A 20,250-nucleotide genomic window follows, 5' to 3' on the forward strand; every position below is an offset into this window, starting at 1 on the left:
CCAGGATGGTCTCGATCTCTTGACCTCGTGATCCACCCGCCTCGGCCTCCCAAAGTGCTGGGATTACAGGCTTGAGCCACCGCGCCCGGCAATGAAACTTCTTTTGAGTTTTGCTTTTATTACACTGAATCCTTGCCTGTCTTGGTTACTTCTTTTTACTGAGACGGGGTCTTACTCTCTTACCCAGGCTGGACACAATGGCACCATCATGGCTCACTGCAACCTACTACTCCTGGGCTCAAGTGATCCTCCTGCCTCAGCCTCCTGAGTAGCTAACACTACAGGCACACGTTACCATGGTTTTTTTTTTTTTTTTTTTTTTTTTTTTGAGATGGAGCCTTGTCCCAGGGTGGGGTGCAGTACTGCAATCTCGGCTCACTGCAACCTCTGCCCCCAGGTTCCAGTGATTCTCCTGCCTCAGCTTCCTGAGTAGCTGGAATTACAGGCACCCACCACCAAGTCCTGCTAATTTTTGCATTTTTAGTAGAGATAGGTTTCCACCATGTTGGCCAGGCTGGTCTTGAAAACTGACCTCAAGTGATTCGCCTGCCTTAGCCCCTCAAAGTGCTGGGGTTATTAGTGTGAGACACCACACTTCGCCAACTGCTCCTTGTACTAACTTCTTTCCATTTATTCTGTCAGTTAAATCTCTCAAGACAGAAAGCAGCTTACTTATGTTATTGGGTAATGAGAAGGACTTCAGCTAATGGATGTTAGTTCCTAATTGTCAGAATTGGGTTACTTTTTATGGAGGGCCTTGTTGTCTTAAGGTGTTAGTTTCTTTCCTTTCCTTGTGCATTTTTCTGTATTTATACAATTAAACCGTCTTCACATAAGTAATCTAATGAATTCAATTATCTCAGATTTCTGTTCCTCTAAGTAATATATATTGATAAACATAGCTGGGCAACAACACAGACAAATTCTGTTCACATTTGACATCCTGGTTCAACCAAGCATCAGTTTTCTCTAATAGTGGTGGTGAGGATCCTAGTTAGGTTTGGCAAGGGGGTTATTAATGACATAGGTGTGAAAAGCAAACCAAGTTTTCTCAAAAGAAGCTGAGAGTGATCACTGCCATGTGTTTTTGGAATTAGAATCATAAATATCCACCATTCTTGGGAGAAGTTTGGTTAAACAGCTATGAAAAACTTGGCAAACAGGAACTATGGGAAAGAAAAATAATCAAATGAAAATCAATTATTATGTAGAAAAAAGTTTAAAAATTACTTCAGAGCTCTTCCTTCCTCCTGGCTGGATTTCAGGGCAGGACAGAACTGTGTGTCCTCAAGTTCCTTTAAAAAGTTATCGGACTGAACTGAGAACAGTATGATTTTACCCCCAAGTAGGGAAATTTAAATATGCTTATGCCTATTCTACCACCTTAAACAAATACTTACAATCCTGCCCTCTCTAATCCATTATTTCTTGCCTTTTTCAGAGCCAAACTTCTTAAAAGAAGTTTACTTTCAGTACCCACTTCTTTTCTCATTCCCATTCATTCACTTCTCCTCACTACTATATTAATTCAGTTTATCAGGAAAATGAGACAATCCAGCAACTCCTCACAGGGAAATACACTGGCAGTTGAAAAGCAACAAAATTTGCCCATAAATTGTCTCAGAAGCAGCAAGAAACAGAAGCAAAACAATTTTAGAAAGACACATAAACATGAATACTGAAAATGGAACAGTCATAGGACTGAAACTCAAGAACGAGGCATAATGCCCAACATTCAAGATATACAGAGTAAACAGAGCTGAAATGGAGACTCTTGCATTTAGATTGCCAAATGTAAAAACAAATGAATGTAAGCAGTTTATCACCAAAATAATACTTTAAACTGTTGAGACTGCATAAATGTACCATACTACTGTTAGTATTCCATAGAAATAGCACATGACCAGTATAGGTCATTTAGGTAACACATACGGAACATGCTAGTTAGCTGCAATACTGTAACTGCAGTGAAAGCTAAGTGTATCTGCAATAGTATGCTTCTATACATTACTACTTAAAGGCAAAGCAAAATACTTCAGTTGTTTTAATTTTGGCATGTTTAAAAATTTAGGTTTTCCTGGTTTCCTTATATAAAATACAAAACATTCACAAGGAAACAGTTCTACATATGCTAATAATTGAGCCGAGAGAATACACACTGTGCAGTTCTACAGGGACAAGTACTAAGAAACTATAGAAGTTGTCATTTAATACTGCATATATGGCTAGAAGCCCCAGTACACGCCTGCAGTCCTAGTTACTTGAGCGGCTGAGGCAGGATCGCTTGAGCCCAGGATTCTGCAGCTGTCATTTGCTATGATCATGCCTGTGAACTCCACACGGTTAGACCCTAACTCAAATAAATAAAATGGCTAAAAGTTAGGTCGGAGAGGGCAGGGAAGGAGGAAAGCTGTTTTATTTTGGCTTAGTCTTTTTAAAAAAAAAAGCATCACTTAGCTATCTAAGGATCATAGATACTAAATTTTATCTTCTGGTCCTGGAGCAGCTCAAGTCCCCATGGTATTGTTTGATAAGCACCTGTGCGCTATATTCATGAAATCAGGAGTTAGGTGTAAGAGGGTGATTTTGATGAACCTTTAAGCAAGTTTATAAGCAGAACCCTCAGATTCTACATCAAATTAAGCTTCATAAATATGTACCTACTTACATAATTGCACACAGCTGAATATCTCTGCATATTTGAATTTCCTTCAGTGGCTATATTCATGAACATATTTACACTTGATAAGTTCATCTTCATATATTTATTCTTGCAAAGAAATATTTTCAGCCAGGTGTGGTGGCTCCCACCTGTAATCCCAGCACTTTGGGAGGTCTAGGCGGGCCGATCACGAGGTCAGGAGTTCAAGACTAGCCTGACCAATATGGTGAAACCCCATCTCTACTAAAAATACAAAAATTAGCCAGGCATGGTGGCACATGCCTGTAATCCCAGCTACTTGGGAGGCTGAGGCACGAGAATTACCTGATCCCAGGAGGCAGAGGCTGCAGTGAGCCGAGGTCATTCTACTGCACTCTATCCTGAGCAACAGAGCAAGACTTTTTTTAAAAAAAAAAAAAAAAAAAGGTTTCTAGTGTTCCCTTAATTATACACACCTGTTTTGCTTATACCCATTACTGGAGATAGTAAAAACAAAAACAACAACAACAAAAAAAACCTGTTAAAAATTGAGAAATAAAATAATGAGAATTTTCTCTTCCTGTTAATCACTACTATGAAAATTTAAATTTCAAATCTTGACCTTGGGATATTTACCGCATTTATCTTCAGCAGCATATTAAGCAACTAAAATTATGTAAATTTGTTTCAAACTCAAGTTGGGTCACCAAGACTAGAAAACACACTTTTTAGTTTCCGGAGTATTGTTAACTAAAAGTAAAAATGTTAGCCAGATGTGGTGGCTTGTGCTTATAATACCATCTAACTTTTCTATTTTTTGAAGAGAAGCAGTGTTGCCATGTTGGCCAGGCTAGTCTTGCTCCTGGCCCCAAGTGATCTGCCTACTTCGGCCTCCCAAAATGCTAGCATTACAGATGTCAACCACCGTGCCTGGCCCTAATTCTCTTTTGAGAGATGAAAAGCTTTATCTCCTCTAGACATTGCTAATTACACTTTAACAATGTTTTCCTAACCTGCGGTGTTTCTCTGGGAAACTTAGGTTATTTTTTCAAAAGCTGGCCTCCTCAACTCCTCAAATATTAATTTTGTAAATCAAATTTCTAAAGAGTGGGGTAGAAGTCCATTAGATATAAAGATAGAAAAACTTCAAACTACCCAAACACAAGACAAATTATAGAAATCATTGTATTCTATAGGTATTACTTTTCACACACAAGATTTCTTTTTTTTAAAAAACAGACATGGTCTCACTGTTGCCCAGATTGGAGTGCAGTGACACAATCATACTTCACTGCAGCCTCAAACTAATGGAATCAAGTGATCCTCCTGCCTCAGCCTTCCAAGTAGCTAGGCCTACAGGCATGCACTACCATGCCCAGCTCACACACAAGGCTTTTGACTAATTTGTTGCTCTTTTACCCTACAATTTGTCTTCCATATAATTCGAACTGACAAGGTTATGGCTTAAATAAATTATAAATATAATAATAATAAATATATTATAAAATGAACAAGATTCATAAGTTTACATAAAACAGGAGAAGACACTTGAATCACCAGCCACTAAAAATAACTGAACATACAACAAAGCCACAGTTCATATGAAGAAAATAAAATAATTGAAGAGCTTGAAATTAAGCCTAAATGTAAATTTCTATTAAGCTTACAACATTACAATAGCATATTGTTCCTTTTCCTATACTTACCATTATTACTTAGAGAAATGTTTCTGAATAACAAAAACTTTGTATGACAAGAGCCTTTTTCATTGTTGTATTCATGGACGACAACACATACTACTTTTGCTTAAAAATCAAACAAACCCATGCATCTTGACTTGTTCCCAGAAACATGACATATAAGATCATTTTTCAAAAGTGTTTTGGTAATTTTAAATTATTCTGTCTAGACTTTCTTTGATATGAGAATCTATTTTTAATTTTATTCACTTCTAACATAGAGGGGAAGTGCATATCTTCAATAACCCAAAGTAACTAGTTAATTTTGTTTCGGAATAATGTGCAAAAGGGAGGAAAGAGCAAAAAGTTTATCAGTATTTTTTAACACATCAGACACTTTCAGGAGGAAAAGAAATTTCCCATGTTGTCATAGTGTAGACAGACTCTGAGAAAGAACACACAGCATTGTTTCAGTGACACAAGAAAAAAGTACAGTTCATTTGAGACTCTGTGCAAAATCACTCAAAAGACAAGTAACTTTGGTTTCAGTTACTTAGTTTTAAAAAAATTTATCCATGACCCATGTTACTCTGGAACCTATTGTCAGACGTCAGCAGGTGTATCATCAATAATATCTCACCTCTCCCCACTTTTCTAAGACAGGCTCTATCGCCCAGGCTGGAGCACAGTGACATGATAGAGGCTGACTGCAGCCTCAACCTCCCGGGCTCAAGTAATCCTCCTACCACAGCCTCTAGTGCAGCTGGGACTACAGGGGTGCGACACCATGCCCAGCTAATTTTTTTGTTTAATGTTTTTGTAGAGTTGGTACGGTGTCTCCCTATGTTGCCCAGGCTGGGCTTGAACTCCTAGGATCAAGCAATCCCCCCGCCTCCGTCCCCAAAGTGCTAAGATTAAAGGTATGAGCCACTGCATCTACTGTTACTCCTTTAGGCTGCGCTTTCTCTTTTCTTACTCGCAGGGCCAAACCAACGTCTTTCCAGCTTGGCTACCTTCCAACAACGATTTCTTCGGACGCCTTTGCTAATCATGCCTGTATGACAAATCAGTGAATCTGAAATCTTGGGGAGAGGGAAGGAGGGTTGGAAAACAAACGGCAAAACAGAAATGCATTTGGGAGGACGAGCACAACTCTGTGGGTGTAAGTGGGCTTCTCAGAATAAAGGCGAGGGTCGCCGCTTATGGTCCCCGCACCTCAACAAAAACACCAACTCTCTCAACTGTACTGTTAACCGATCTAAGATACTCCAAGCCCAGAAGTAAACCGACTCTTTCAACCTCTTAGCTAAAAAACTGAGAAGGAAGCGAAGGGCCCCAGGAAACACCTTCAGGAACTGAGACCGAGGCTCACTGGGCCTGTGGATACCGCTTCTAGTCAGTCCCGCCCTACACCAACCCCCAGCACGGCCTCCACCCTCTGGTTCCCAGGTTCATGCCCGCAGCTATCCGACCAGCTCGTCCTCCACCTCACCATCCCTACTGAACCACCACGCAACTCCCGAGCACCCCTAAAACCTCTGCCTGGCTCCGAGGAATCTTCCCAGTACTCCTAACATGGCGGCCGAGTCCCCTTTGCTCCTTCGCTCTGGGCGCGTCTGACTTGGAGAATTTTGGGCATTGTAGTTCCGGCGATGGCCTAGGTATCCTGCCAGGACTTAAGAAGACTACAGCTCCCAGAAAGCACCGCTTTCGAGCATGGCTATTGGGGACGTTTGGACAGAGGGATGATGTCATTGCAAAAGCCTCACTGCATTCATTGTGCTACGGTCTCTCCACCCCCTGCCGCTGGGCTTGCGATTGCCGCTCGCTCCAGCTAAGCTAAGAGTAGCAGCAGCACCAGGGCAGGGACTGACTCCAGCCCTTGGACTCAGGACATCGCAGACCTTCCCTTGCGTGCGTGACTCATTCGCACTTCATTTCTGTTTATGCCTGGGGTGGGGAGAAAAATCCCAAACCAGGTGAGTTGAAGTGATTTTTTCAAATGCTTTTACCAAGTTATTCCTCCCGCTTAGTTCTCAAGGCTTTCTTTTGCGAAGCTGTGAGCGGTGGTGAGGTGGGGGGGATTGGGGAGATGCTCGCGGGCGCTGCTGAGGGGAAAAGCTCTGTGCAATTTGGGTCACTGCAAAGAACAACTCCAGCAACCTTCCCCCGCCAAAGGACGGGTGCCTGCCAATTCCCTAGTCGCAACTCCTCTCAACCTTTTTGAGTCGGGAAGAGGGGGCTGGGCTGGGAAGGATGTTGGGGAGTGCTCTTGGAAAATCAGAGGAAGGCAGAGGTGGGGGACTGCAGTCCTGTCACACACGGCCCGAGAGCTGAGGTTTGAGTGGGAAGGGGTGATGCGTGGGGAGAAATGGAGACAGTGATTTAATGTGGTCGCATTACTTTAGAACATTTGTGTGTCGCTTGGACGAGCACACGTTATTAATTTTTAAGATGAACGTGCTCAAGTTTTGTAGGATTTATTTTGTGTGTATGTCTGTGTCGTTTGTCTCGCCTTTTCTGCTGATTTGAGGTGACAGTGTCCTTTAATGGTGCACTCCGTGCCAGTCAGAAACATTTCACGTGTCTGACGAAGATTCTCTGAGGCTGCTGGAAGCAGCGTTTTTGTTAAGTGTTTTCCGTTCTCCGGCTGCTGGATTCAAGAGTGTTTGGAAGTGGAGCCGACAGATTTGTGCTTGTGTGTTTTAAATTACATTGCATAGGCTTTTTGCCACTGACAACGGTACCATAATGAGCTGCTGTTTCCTGAGGCATAGTCACTACTCATAAATAACGGTTTCAAGAGATCGATTAGGGAAACCGGGTTCATTTTAACACATTAGAGAAAGGCAAAGTTAGAAGCGCTGTTAACCTTCATTTGCCATTACTGAAAAGTGCCCATGGGAAGAGTGATCTTGGTTAGGAAAACCAAGGAGCATAGTTTTTTTTGTTGTTGTTATTGTTGTTGTTGCCTTTTTTTTTTTTTTTTTTTTTTTGAACGAACTGGCGTTTAACAGGACAGAAAGCATTCTAACTTACATGATGCTCCTGTAAGAGTTATAGGGATGGTTAGGGCAATAAATATGTTACTTTGAGATAAACAGCTGGCTGGCTTCACAACAGATGGGGCCAGTCTTAGCTGGGAGATCTACAACCTTGGAAATGAATGGACCTGGGGTCAACCACACCCCCTCTTGGAATGTCAAAAGAAGGAGAAATGCCAGAGAATTTGCTTAACTCTAGAATGCTAAACCTTTTCATAGCTGAGTCAGACATGGGGGAAAGTCTTTACTGGCTGTCTTCTGCTGCTGAGCCAATTTTGTTCATTTTAAATTAAGATCCTTAGGTCTCCAAAGTTGTAGCTGTGTGATATTTCGTTAAAAGCTGCTTGATGCTGAATGCAAAGGACAGTTCATTGTATGAGCTTTGTAGTAGAGTGATTTATTGGGATGCCAATGAGCAGCTTTTGAATTTGGGAAAAGATCAACAGTCAGCCTTTGCCTCTCCGTCTGTCTTTTGATGACCCTCTTCTTTTCTGGACACCCTACCCTTCTCTTCTGTACTTTCCTTTATCCCTCCCACCCCCACATCTCTTGAAATTCTGTTTCTTTCCGTATCTCTCCATTTGCAGTTTACATTTATCCTTTCAGTTTCAAAATCTCTCCCTTATCACCATCATATCACATCTGTTTCTCTCCATCTCTCTCCAATCTTGGAACACCCTCCTTGCTCCTCCTCCACCTCACCTAGGAACTCCTGGGTGGATGTAGACTATGTGAATATTTTTTTCAGAGTCCTCTTTGAAGAGGATTTCTTTACCTTTTCTTTTTCTTGCGGTCTGTGCTTGGCAGGATGAGCAGCAATGAGCCTGACCCCTGGTCTGTTTTGTGGTTTCTGTGACAGACATAATTTAGCCCCAGCAGCATGTGAACAATGATATGCTGCAGTTGGGCTCATGCCACTTTTCCTTTCACTGGCACCTGTATTAAGAACAGCCTATGAGTTAGCAAGGTTTTTAAATGCTCTACATGAAATGTTCTCATAATTCCCAAGGAGTAAGTAGTCTTCAAATGGCTTGCCTTATATAATGCATTTTTTTTTCCCTTATCCTTGCTCCAGCTGGTAGTGGGAAGGCTGTTCTTCCCCCCCACCCCCCCTTCCTTCCTGTTCCCTGTGGATTGCTGAGGAGCAATCCAGGTGGCCAAACTGCCCATTTGGTTTTTTGAAGATACATGGAGAACAACAGTTCCTCGCGCCCCCCCCCAACCGCCCCCCGTTGTTTCTTCTCCTTTGTGGAGGAAAGAAGTTTGTTATATTTGTTTACATAACAGCAGTACTTCTCTAGGTGTGGAAAGTCTAACTGCTATCCATCTGGAGGCAACTAGTATGACAGGCAGATTCAGAAGCTGTCCTCTTAGACTTTTTATGCACCACCTTCTCATTCCTAATTTTCTTCTTCTGAAATACTTCCTTACCTACCAAGGTTTCTTTTATTGTTCTAAGGAGAAATAGGCTGAATGCAGCATTAGATTTGGCCCCATCACTGCTGTCTCTGTGACCTTGAATAACTATTCATTTCTTTCTGCTTCAGTTTACTTATTTGCAAGGGGATAATGATCATTGCCCTTTGGTTTACTGATGTTATAGCACTCTATAATCTGGCTCCAACCTATTATTCTGACAACTTACACTGATTGAGCAGCTACCATGTGCTAAGCACTGTGGATACATCAGTGAAAAGAAATGCTTCCCCTGACCTCATGGAGCTTATATTCTAATAGGGGATATACTTAATAAATAATTGCAAGTGTGTTGAATGCCATTTCCAAAAGGGTTGGGTAGGAGTACCTGACATGGTACTTTCCCCTTGTCTGGGGTTATCAGGAAAGGTTTCCTATAGGAAGTGACACTTCAAGAGACTTGGACGGTAAGCGGAAGTAGTAATTCAGGATGGCAGTGGGAGATGCTCATAGTGGAATAAAGAAGATTTCTGGCAGAGGGAACTTCATGTTCAAAGTTCAAAGGGAAGAGTAGTGAACATGAGGATTTGAAAGGAGGTTAGTCAGAGACAGAGCAAGAGAAGAAAGACTAGAATGAAGAAGAATGAGGCTGGAGAGTTGGGCAGAGGCTAGAGAGTAGGCAGTAGTCTGAGCTACAGGCGAATTTTGGTCTTTATCCTGAGTAATGAGAACCTAGCCCAGCTTTAATAAACTAGGTGAACAGCATATGTAGGATGATATTAAAATATTACCCTGCCTGTTAAGTGGAGGAGATTGAAGGAAAGACTTGGCCAGAGTGACTATATAGACAGCACGTAGCAAATAATTTTTGTTGTCTATATGAGGGATGATGGTGCTTAGATCTAGGGTGGTGACAGAAGGTTTAGAGAAAATGGAAGAGACTGGAGAGACATTAAGTTTTGTTTTGTTTTGAGACAGAGTTTTGCTTTTGTTGTCCAGGCTGGAGTGCAGTAGCTCCATCTCGGCTCACTGCAACCTCCACCTCCCCGGTTCAAGTGATTCTCCTGCCTCAGTCTCCTGAGTACCTGGAATTCCAGGCACCTGCCACTATGCCCAGTGAACTTTTGTATTTTTAGTAGAGATGGAGTTTCACCATATTTGCTGGGCTGGTCTCGAACTCCTCACCTCAGGTGAGCCACCCGGCTCGGCCTCCCAAAGTGCTGGGATTACAGGCATGAGCCACCACGCCCAGCTGACACCTTAAGTTTGAAAATTGTAATTGATAAGATTTGTTGATTGACAGGATGGGGGCATAGGGAGAAATGGTAGTCATTAAATGACTTGAGTTTTTTTTTTTTTTTTTTTGAGCAACTGGGGATGACATTTTCAGAGAAAGGGAACACTGAATGGGAACCAGGTTATTTTGTTTTCCAGAAGGGAGGACCTTTGGAAGACATCTAAGATCTTTCACTCTTCCTGTCCATGTGTAGGATGTGGCATGGTGGAGTAGAAGAGAGCTCTGGATGAGGCTTTCTTACACTGGGCACTACTTATTAGCCGTGTGATGTTGGACATACCACATTCTTTTCTGAGTTTTAGTTTCCTGATCTGTAAAATGTATGTATTCCACAAATTGATATTGATCCCTAGTATGGAAAACAACAGTATACTCAATTTACTTATTTATTATAACAGTTTTCTATGCACCATGCTAGGAAAACAACATTGAATAAGATACTGTTTGCTTTGGAGGAATTCACTCAGGTGAGGGAGACAAACATAAATAATCACATACAAGGAGGTACTTTGGCAATACTAGACTGGAGGGTGGCGGTGAGGGATTACGGAGGCGTCCACACCTTTGAGTCTAGGCATGAAGGCAAGCAAAATCTCTCCAGTCTATGTTTCCAGGCACCTAATAGAATGCCTCACACAAATTAGAGACTCTAAATGTTTGTTGAGTGAGTGAATTAACCTAAGTCACTAAGGATTTATTCAAAAGCAGAAAATAGTAACACACTGGAAGAAGACTCAGAGTAATAATACAGATGCCAAATGTAAAATACTTTTAAGAGACCCACTAAAATGTATTCTAGGCCGGGCGCAGTGGCTGTAATCCCAGCACTTTGGGTGGCTTGACGTGTGCAGATCACCTGAGATCAGGAGTTTGAGACCAGCCTGGTCAACATGGTGAAACCCCATCTCTACTAAAAATTCAAAATTAGCTGGGTATAGTGGTGCAGGCCTGGAGTCCTACCTACTCAGGAGGCTGAGGCAGGAGAGTCACTTCAACCTGGGAGGTGGAAGTTGCTGTGAGCCGAGATTGTGCTGTTGTACTGCAGCCTGGGCAACAGAGTGAGACTCTGTCTCTAAAAAAAAAAAGTATTCTTGACACCTTCAGCCTTTGAGATATTTTGTGATGACTTTTAGGGAAATTCAGAAATATTTGAGATCTGTTTTTTTTTCGACTGAACTTCCTTTATTCAAGTTAGTTTCTAAAAAAATTGTTCTAATTGCATAGAGTTCCCTAAATCAATGTGTCTCAGACCTTTGAATTATATAGATAAGTAAAATTACAAAAAATAAAATTGAGCGTACTGTGAACAATAGTATTTTTCTATAGTAAATTAAAAATGCCTTCTCACTTTTATCTCATAGAAAATATATTTAGCTTTATGAAAAATTCTTTACATCGTCTTTTTCTCATTTTGTTGCAGAAATGAAATATTAGAATAGTGTAATAATTTAGGGAACCATTGCCCTATTTTCTTGGCTGTGGGGAAACGTGATGCATCTGCAAAAAAGAGCATTTCCAAGTATGGAGGAATTTAATATGGACCACAGTTAATTTATTTTTAGTTTTTTCTCTATAGGAAGCCAACTTTTTTTTTTTTTTTTAAGAACCAGGAAGCCAACTTTTGAGAACTAGGTAGGCCTCCTCAAGATTAGCCTAACACAGCAGTTCTTAATTCATCCCTGAAAGGTCCTCAGGAAGACCATGAACCTTTGAGATCATGTTAAATTGTATACATGTGCATGTTTATGTGCTGGAGTTCATATGTACGTGCACATTTTTTTTTTATCAGTATGTGTGTGTCTTTGAGCAAATTACTTAATCTCTTTGAGCCTCTGTTTTTTTGTAAGATTGTTGTGAGGTTTACATGATGAGGTCATGTGCTTTAAATGTCTGACACTATGCCTGGTATAGCTGGTGCTCATGGTAGCTGTTTTTAATGTTATTTATCATTTTAAACAGTTTATTTATTGGGTTATGCTTGTTTAGTATCCACAGTGACAAAATGAGGAAAAAGGTAACTTAGTGTAACCACATAAACTGATTCAATGGGAAGTACACAACATCACTGATGTACAATTTTTGCCAGAAATGCTTAACTTAAATCTAACCATGGGGCTGGGCACAGTAGCTCACATCTGGAATTCTAGCACTTTGGGAGGCCATGGCAGGAAGATTACTTGAGCCCAGGAGTCCAAGACTACCCTGGGCAACAGAGTGAGACCCTGTCTGTCTCTATCTATCTATCTATCTATCTATCTAACTATCTATCTATCTTTGAGACAGAGTCTCACTCTGTTGCCCAGGCTGGAGTGCAGTGGCATGATCACAGCTCACTGCAGCCTCTCTGTACTGCCTGGGCTCAAGGGATCCTGCCATCTCAGCCTCCTGAGTAGTTGGGACCACAGGTGTGCACCATCATGCCTGGCTAATTAAAAAAAGATTTCGTAGAGACACAATCTCACTATGTTGCCTAGGCTTGTCTTGAACTCCTGGTCTCAAGTAGTACTCCCACTTTAGCCTCCCAAAGGTGAGCCACCGTGTCCTGCTCTTGTCTCTATTAAAAGAAAAAAAAACAACACCCTAACCACAAAGAAATAATCAGACAAATCCAGATTGTGGGACATACTGCAAAATAGCTGGCTTGTGATCCTCAAAAATGTCATGCATGAAAGACAACAAAATGAAAGGTTTGAGGGACAGATCTATATTAAGGGAGACTGAAGAGATATGACAACTAAATGGAACATGTAATCGTAGATTGGATCTTGGACTTTAAAAAAAGCTACAAAAGACGTTTTCAGGATAATTAGGGAAATTTGAATAGGAGCTGCATATTAGGTAATCAGTAACAATGTTAGTTTTCTGGATGTGATAATGATTCCATTTGTTTAGTCTGACATGTTGTAGATATTGGTGTATGATCAGTTGGCGTTCCTGAATGTTGTCTTCAGGAATGTCATAGGAAAGCTAGAAGGTAGTGATTTTTCCTGGTCATTTCAAGTATTTAATCAGCCTATGGGCTGGGATACCACTTTTTGGGATATTATAAGTGATTTTTTTATATCGTTTCTAAATACAATCCTGTATTCTGTGACTGGAAACTTCTACATCTGGCACTCTGTGCTTGACATTACTAGAGGGAGTAATGCAGGTGGAACATTATCTGTTTCCAAGTTGAAGGGAAAAGGTGCATGAGTATATATCTTAAATTTGTTTTTTGATTCTAGAATTGACATAAGATTGGCTGGGTGCAGGGGCTTATGCCTGTAATCCCAATACTTTGGGAGGCCAAGGCAGGTGAATTGCTTGAGTCCAGGAGTTTGAGACCAGCCTGGGCAACATGGTGAAACTCTGTCTCTACAAAACATACAAAGAATTAGTTGGATGTGGTGGCGCACACCTGTGGTCCCAGCTACGGGGTGGGGTGTGGCTGAGGCAGGAGGATCCCTTAAGCCCCAGATGTCAAGGCTGTAGTGAGCCCTGATCATGCCACTGCAGTCTAGCCTGAGAGACAGAGTGGGACCCGGTCTTAAAAAAAGAAAAGACAAGAAAGAAATAACATAAGAGTAATCAAAATTAATTACAGAAAAACACATGGACTGTATAGGGAAAGTCCTCTTTAATTATGCAAAAAATTATTTGCTACTTGCTCTCTACATATTCACTCTGGCCAAGTCTTTCCTTCAATCTTCTCCACTTAACAGCCAGAGTAATATTTTAATTAGAATGGTGCTACAATTTGATTATAAAGATAATCAACTGTCAGATTTTGGTGTATATTCTTCTGTCATTTTTCCCCATATGTGTACTAATAATATTATAATAAATGTAATTCTGCTTGTTCACTCTTGCTTAATGTATTTTGGGCATTTCCCCCATGTATTTGCATATTGCTCCAACTTACCTGTTTTAATAGTTGTTGGGAACTGTGCTACAGTGAGCCTTTGAGTACCTCATTTTGTTTTGAATTTGTGGGACTATTTCTGTAACACATCATTCAGTGAGTAGAAATACTGAGTCTAACAGCACTAGCATTGCCCCCTGATTTAAATTCTTGTCAGCAATGTTGTGAGGGCTAACTCTACATACCTTTGCCAAGTTCATTAGCTGTTTGGGCTGGACTCTCTTACTAAGGGAAGCTAGTTGTGAAGGGTGAACAGAACAGGGGCAAAAATTGAATTAGAGTTCCTGCTGGTTTTTATGATGGCTATAATAAAGGTTGATGTGCAAATAATGTGGAAATCTCTGGAAGAGAGAAATACATTGTCCCTGCGTGCAACACAGTACAGCGTTTAAAAAGTGAACTGAAACAATAAAGCAGCCAAGAGGTTTCCCCAGAGACTTCTGCAGAAAATTTTACTTTTTAGTTATGGTTAGTTAACTTCACTAAAATGTGGACATCATCAACCTTGAAATGGAAATAATGTCTTCTGCTTACTTCCTCTACATCTCAGTCATGCAACCACATTGCAAAGGGAGAATTTAAGCTCTGCTTTTAAAATATCTGAAGCAGGTGGTTAAAAGGCCCAAGTGTTCATTTTTTTGAATTTCAGTAGGAACATTCAAAGGGCAGATTTTTGGCTTTTTTTTTTTTTTTTTTTTTTTTTTTTTTTTTTTTTTTTTTTTTTTTTTTTTTTCAGAAAAGCAGGTGTGAGCTTTGGAGTGGCTATCAATGAGTCACTCTGCCCTAACAGGAACCCTGGGGAAGAGATTGTGAGGATTGCAGCCATGAATTATTTTCACTCTTTTAGCCATTGTGACTAGGTGGAGCAAGCAAAAAATTTGAGCTCTTTGCTACACGGACAACTTACCTTTTTAAGCCTCAGTTTCTTTATCTATAAAATGGGGATTATTGTGGGGCTCAAAGGAGATGATGTGTATAAAAGGGCTTTGGCAAATTTATGTGCACATACATATGTGCTGTTGTCAAAGGACTCCTGTCTGTAACTGAATCAGTTCACACTAGTCTTCCCTTTAACTCCAGTGCCCTTTGTAGGCTGAAAGAGTTTTTTTAAGGAATTTTGTCTCATGTTCTCTACTTGTTACTTCTTCGGTCAGGTTTTCATGCTAAATGCAAGGTCCTGTGCTGGGTATTCTGATAGGAAAACAAAAGATGGAACCATCTGGGACTTTTCCTTCTTCACCACTTTTATTGTAGGAAGCTAATATCTTTTAATGAGGGTCTTCAATAAAAGATGCTCAACAAAGGTGTATTGTGGATGCTGTCTTAGTCTCAATTCTAGGCAGTAGAATTTAGCTCAATTTTTTACATAAAAATGAGGAAGCAATTTTTCGTAAGTTTAAGTAAACTTGTTTTGTTTTTCAACATGACTTAGCCCTTCCACTTTCAAAAATGCAGATATCGACCCTAGGTAGGTTTTCTGAAAGCAAAACTATATATACTGTTTCTCTAGCTGCTTCCTGTTCTTGCCTTGCCTTCTGATTGAAAATATAAGCTTCATGAAGGCAGGACTGTATGGTGGCATTTACTTTCATATGGTTTATGTTATTTTCAGGCACAGGAGAAGAGTTTTCTGTAGACCTGTTAAGTTCCCTGAAGCTGTAATGTGAACTGTCATAGCGTCTACTGGGTGCCAGGTGGTTTATGTTTTATTTGATTTTTTTCTGACTTCATTTGAAACCTTTCAGACCTTTAGAGCAATTGCAAAAATAGCACTGAAGCCAGGCACAGTGGTGCACACTGGTAGTCCCAGCTAGTTAGGAATGGGAAGAATGCCTGAGCCCAGGAGTTCAAGAGCAGGCTGGGCAACATTGTAAGACCTCATCTTAAAAAACAAATCCCACCTAAAAAATAAACAAAACCATTCCATGCACTTTTTATCTGGATTAATTTGCTTTTGTCTTTACACACACACACACACACACACACACACACACACATATACACACACAGATACTTTTTCTTTTTCTTTTTGAGAGGGAATCTCACTCTGTTGCCAGGCTGGAGTGCAGTGGTGCCATCTCGGCTCACTGTAACCTCAGCCTCCTGGGTTCAAGTGATTCTCCTGTCTCAGCCTCCCCAGCAGCTGGGGCTACAGGCACATGCCACCATGCCCAGCTAATTTTTGTATTTTTAGTAGAGACGGGGTTTTACCATGTTGGCCAGGATGGTCTCAATCTCTTGACCTTGTGATCCGCTCACCTTGGCCTCCCAAAGTGGTGGGATTACAAGTGTGAGCCACCATACCCGGTCTACAGATATTTTTTCTAAGCCAGTTGAAAATAAGTTGCAAATATCACCACACTTTGCCTCTAGGTGGCTAAGCATCTATTCTCTAAGAACAAGGACATTCTCCCATGTAATCACAACACCATTACATGGAAACAATAATATTTTTCTGATTTCCTCAGTCATTCCAATGTCCTTTATAACTTTAAAAAAAATTTTCTGATCCAGGATCTTAACAAGACTATTTACACAATACAGTTGTGTTCTTTAGTTTCCTTTAATGTAGCATATTACCTGTATTAGTCAGGGTTCTCTAGAGACAGAACCGATAGGATGGATGGATGGATGGATGGATGAATGAATGGATAGTCAGAGAGAGAGAGAGAGAGAGATGGGAAGAGATTTGTTAGGATGATTGGCTCATGTGATTCTGGAGGTTGAGAAGTCCCATGACAGGCTGTGTATGAGCTGGAGACCCTGGTATGCTTGTAGCATAATTCAGTCCAAGTTGAAAGGCCTCAGAACTGGGGAAGCTGATGGTGGAACTCTCAGTCTGAGGCTGAAGACCTGAGAGATTGGGTGATGGGGAGGGGACTGCTGGTGTTAAGTCCTGGAGTCCAAAGGCCAGGTAGCCTGGAATTGTTTGTCCAAGGACAGGAGAGGAAGAGCGTAGTGTATTTCAGCTCCAGCAGACAGTTTAACATATTCACCCTTTCTCTGCTTTTGTTTTCTCTAGGACCCCAGCCCACCAACATTGGTGGTGGTTTTTCCACACCTAGTCCACTGAGACATGCTAATCTCTGAAAACACTCTTGCAGACACACCCCAGCATAATGCTTTACGAGGATTTAGGTATTTCTTAATCTAGTCAAGTTGACACCTAAAATAAACCACCACAATACCCTTGCCTTTTTTGCGTTTTATGACGTTGAAATTTTTGAAGATTCCAAGTTTGTTGTCTTGTAGATTGTGAATTGGGTTTGTCTGTTTTCTCATTATTAGATTCAAGTTAAACACTTGTGGTAAGAATCCTTCATAGGTGATGTTCTGTCCCTCCCCATATATCATAGGTGACACCTAATAAATATCAGTTCGTAACATCACTGGTGACGTGAGGTTTGATCATTTGGTTGAGGTGGTATTGCCAGATCTTTCCATTGAAAGGGCACCCTTTTCCTTTTGTAATTAATAAAATTATCTGTGAGGTGGTATCTTGAGATTGAGTATCCTGTTCCTCAATAACTTTAATTCAAAAGTTGTAACATCTATTGATATCCTGGCCTAGGTCAATTGGTATTTATGAAGGATGATTTTCTATTTCTCTCTTTCTTTCTATATTTATTATCTGATAGATTAGCTCTCAGTCCCAACCCTCCCCCTCCTTCAGCTTTTCTTTTGAGACAGAGTTTCGCTCTTGTTGCCTAGGCTAGATGGAGTGCAATGGCGTGATCTCGGCTCAGTGCAACCTCTGCCTCCCAGGTTCAAGCGATTCTCCTGCCTCAGCCTCAGGAATAGATGGGATTACAGGAGCACACCACCATGCCAGGCTAATTTTTGTATTTTTAGTGAAGGCGGGGTTTCACCATGTTGGTCAGGCTGGTCTCGAACTCCTGACCTCAAGTGATCCACCTGCCTCAGCCTCCCAAAGTGCTGGGATTACAGGCATGAGCCATCTCGCCTGGCCCCAGCCCCCTTTTTTAAAATATCACTTGGACTCATGGTTTCTTTTTCTCACAATGTGTTAAAATCTATTACCAGTCTTCTTGCCTTTTTCCCCCACCTCAACCTTATGCTTTTTGTTGTTCAAATTGTCCCAAATGTAGCCATTGTGAGCCTATCTTATCTATTTGGTCCGAAAAGCAGTCTGATAAAGTAGGCGAGATTTTGCACTTACGAGTAAGGAGATGAAAGCTCAGAAACTACAAGTAACTTTACCAGGATCATATACCTAGTTAGCAGGGGTGGCCAGAGGCAAACCCAGTTTCGTTCAACTCAAGTAGGTCCTCCTACTTGGATCCTGCTGCTCCGCAATGCATCCTGGAACAGAATGTCACCTGCTGAAACCAATTTAAAAAGAAAGCACAATCCTTGCATCATTGTTGCTAATAGCAAATAATTGGAAACAACCCTGAGTGTGTACCAGTAGAGAACTGGTTAAACAAATGGGTATGTTTACACACGGGAAAACTATGAAACTGCAAACAAGAATTAGGGTATTCTGTAAATACAGATATGAAAAAATCTCCAAGGATATATTAAAAGAAGGAAGACGCAGAACGGTATATACTTGTGAAATAAGTTGGGGATAAGAAAATATATTCAATTTTGCACACAGAAATGCTGGAAAGAGGCCAGGCATGGTGCCTCACACCTGTAATCCCAGCACTTCGGGAGGCCAAGGCAGGCAGATCACTTGAGCCCAGGAGTTTGAGACCAGTTTAGGCATCATGGAAAAATCCCATATCTACAAAAAATACAAAAATTCACCAGGCATGGTGGCATGTGTCTGTAGTCCCAGCTACTTGGGAGGCTGAGGCAGGAGGATCACTTGAGCCTGGCAGGCTGTGAGCCAAGATTGCACCATTGCACTCCAATCTGGGCGACAGAGTGAGACTGTCTCAAAAAGACATTAGAGAAGGCTGCTTTAGCCATTGATGGCTGGTCAGAAGGCAGAGGGAGGCTCTAAAAAGATCCCAAGTGTGGGAGCCTACAGACTGGAGCTTGAATTTGTGTTATGGCATTTTCAAGCTGCATGATCTTGGGCAAGTCACAACTGCTCTGAGATTCAGGTTCTTCATCTATAATAGGGGATGTCTACTCTCCAGTGTTTCTTCACAAGGTATTTATTACAAGGAAAATAGTTACAAGGAAATTACAAGTTACAAGGAAAATAGTAACTTCACAGTGGAGAAACATGGCAGACACCACCTTAACTAAGTGATCAACGTTAACACCAGTGATGGGACAAATCAACATCTGAGAAGTTCACAGTATCACTCGTGTGGCATTCCAGCCAAAAATACAGAACCTGATCTAATCAGAAATAGCTGAGGAAATATCTGATAAACCCAAATTGAGAAACATTCTACACAGTATTTTTTGTACTTTTCAAAAAGGTAAAGGTCATGAAAACAAAGACTGAGGAATGGCTCTAGATTAAAAGTGACTAAAGACACATTAAAAACCAAATGCAACATATGATCCTGGATTGGATCTCAGATTAGAGAAATTTTATTTTATTTTTTGCCATGAAGGCCATTATTTGGTCAATTGGTGAAGTTGGAATAAGGGTTGAGATTAGAAAATAGTATAGGATGAATGTTAATTTCCTGATTTTGATAATTATACTGTGGAAATGCAAGGACTGCCCTTGTTTTCTAGAAAATGCTAAGTATTTCAGGGTAAAGAAGTGTTTATATACAGAGGGAGAATGATAAAGCAAATGTAAAGCATTAATATTTGTGTAATCTGTGTGAAGGGTAATTAATAGTTTTCTTGCAGCTTTTTGTAAGTCTGAAATTAATTAAAATTAAAGAGGTAAAGACGGAGAGAGGGGAGATGCTAATAATACTTGGAGCACAGGGTTTGTTGCAAGGGTGAAACAAGGCTCAGGTCTCAGCACAGTGCCTGTCACCTGGTGTGCTTCCCAGTACAGGCTGGCATTGTGGAATGGGCGAAGCTGACAGTAGCTCTTAGCCATCATGTGGGAGCCAAATTAAAATTGGCCTGTGGCATATGGTGACAGTATTGTTCTGAATCCACAATTGGAATTCTTGGTCTGATGAATAATTTTCTCCCTTATTTATAAATTCATTTAATTGCAAAGTCTTATAAAAATACACACATCAAATCACATTTTGTTATCCACTTAACAAATCATCTGAGTATAGTGTTAAATTTATGTGAAGTTGTAATTGTCCTAGGAAAGCTAGGGTTAATGGTCACTTTCCATCTGGGCCATTTTGGGGCCAGTATTAGCATTT

At 40.9% G+C, this 20,250-nt stretch overlaps 1 protein-coding gene and 1 long non-coding RNA gene across 3 annotated transcripts in view; one reads left to right on the plus strand and one right to left on the minus strand.

The window, feature by feature from the left end:
* LOC108315564 overlaps nucleotides 1-5,916 on the minus strand; it is a 12,891-nt gene extending 6,975 nt beyond the window's left edge. Inside the window, exon 1 of the long non-coding RNA XR_001829988.2 lies at nucleotides 5,297-5,916. This is a non-coding gene — a long non-coding RNA (uncharacterized LOC108315564). The remainder of the gene's footprint in view (nucleotides 1-5,296) is intronic.
* A 158-nt stretch (nucleotides 5,917-6,074) lies between these two features.
* The window catches only part of RAB30 (RAB30, member RAS oncogene family), a 94,686-nt gene continuing 80,510 nt past the window's right edge, over nucleotides 6,075-20,250 (plus strand). Inside the window, exon 1 of one of the 2 annotated variants that reach the window (XM_017544928.2) lies at nucleotides 6,075-6,299. The gene's annotated coding sequence lies outside the window, so the exon portion shown is untranslated. Of the gene's footprint in view, nucleotides 6,300-6,532; nucleotides 6,659-20,250 lie in introns of those variants that run through there. The other variant, XM_037744442.1, reaches the window with a different exon arrangement.

Source organism: Cebus imitator, unplaced genomic scaffold, assembly GCF_001604975.1.
Source record: "Cebus imitator isolate Cc_AM_T3 unplaced genomic scaffold, Cebus_imitator-1.0 Scaffold174, whole genome shotgun sequence".
Lineage (NCBI taxonomy): Eukaryota > Metazoa > Chordata > Mammalia > Primates > Cebidae > Cebus > Cebus imitator.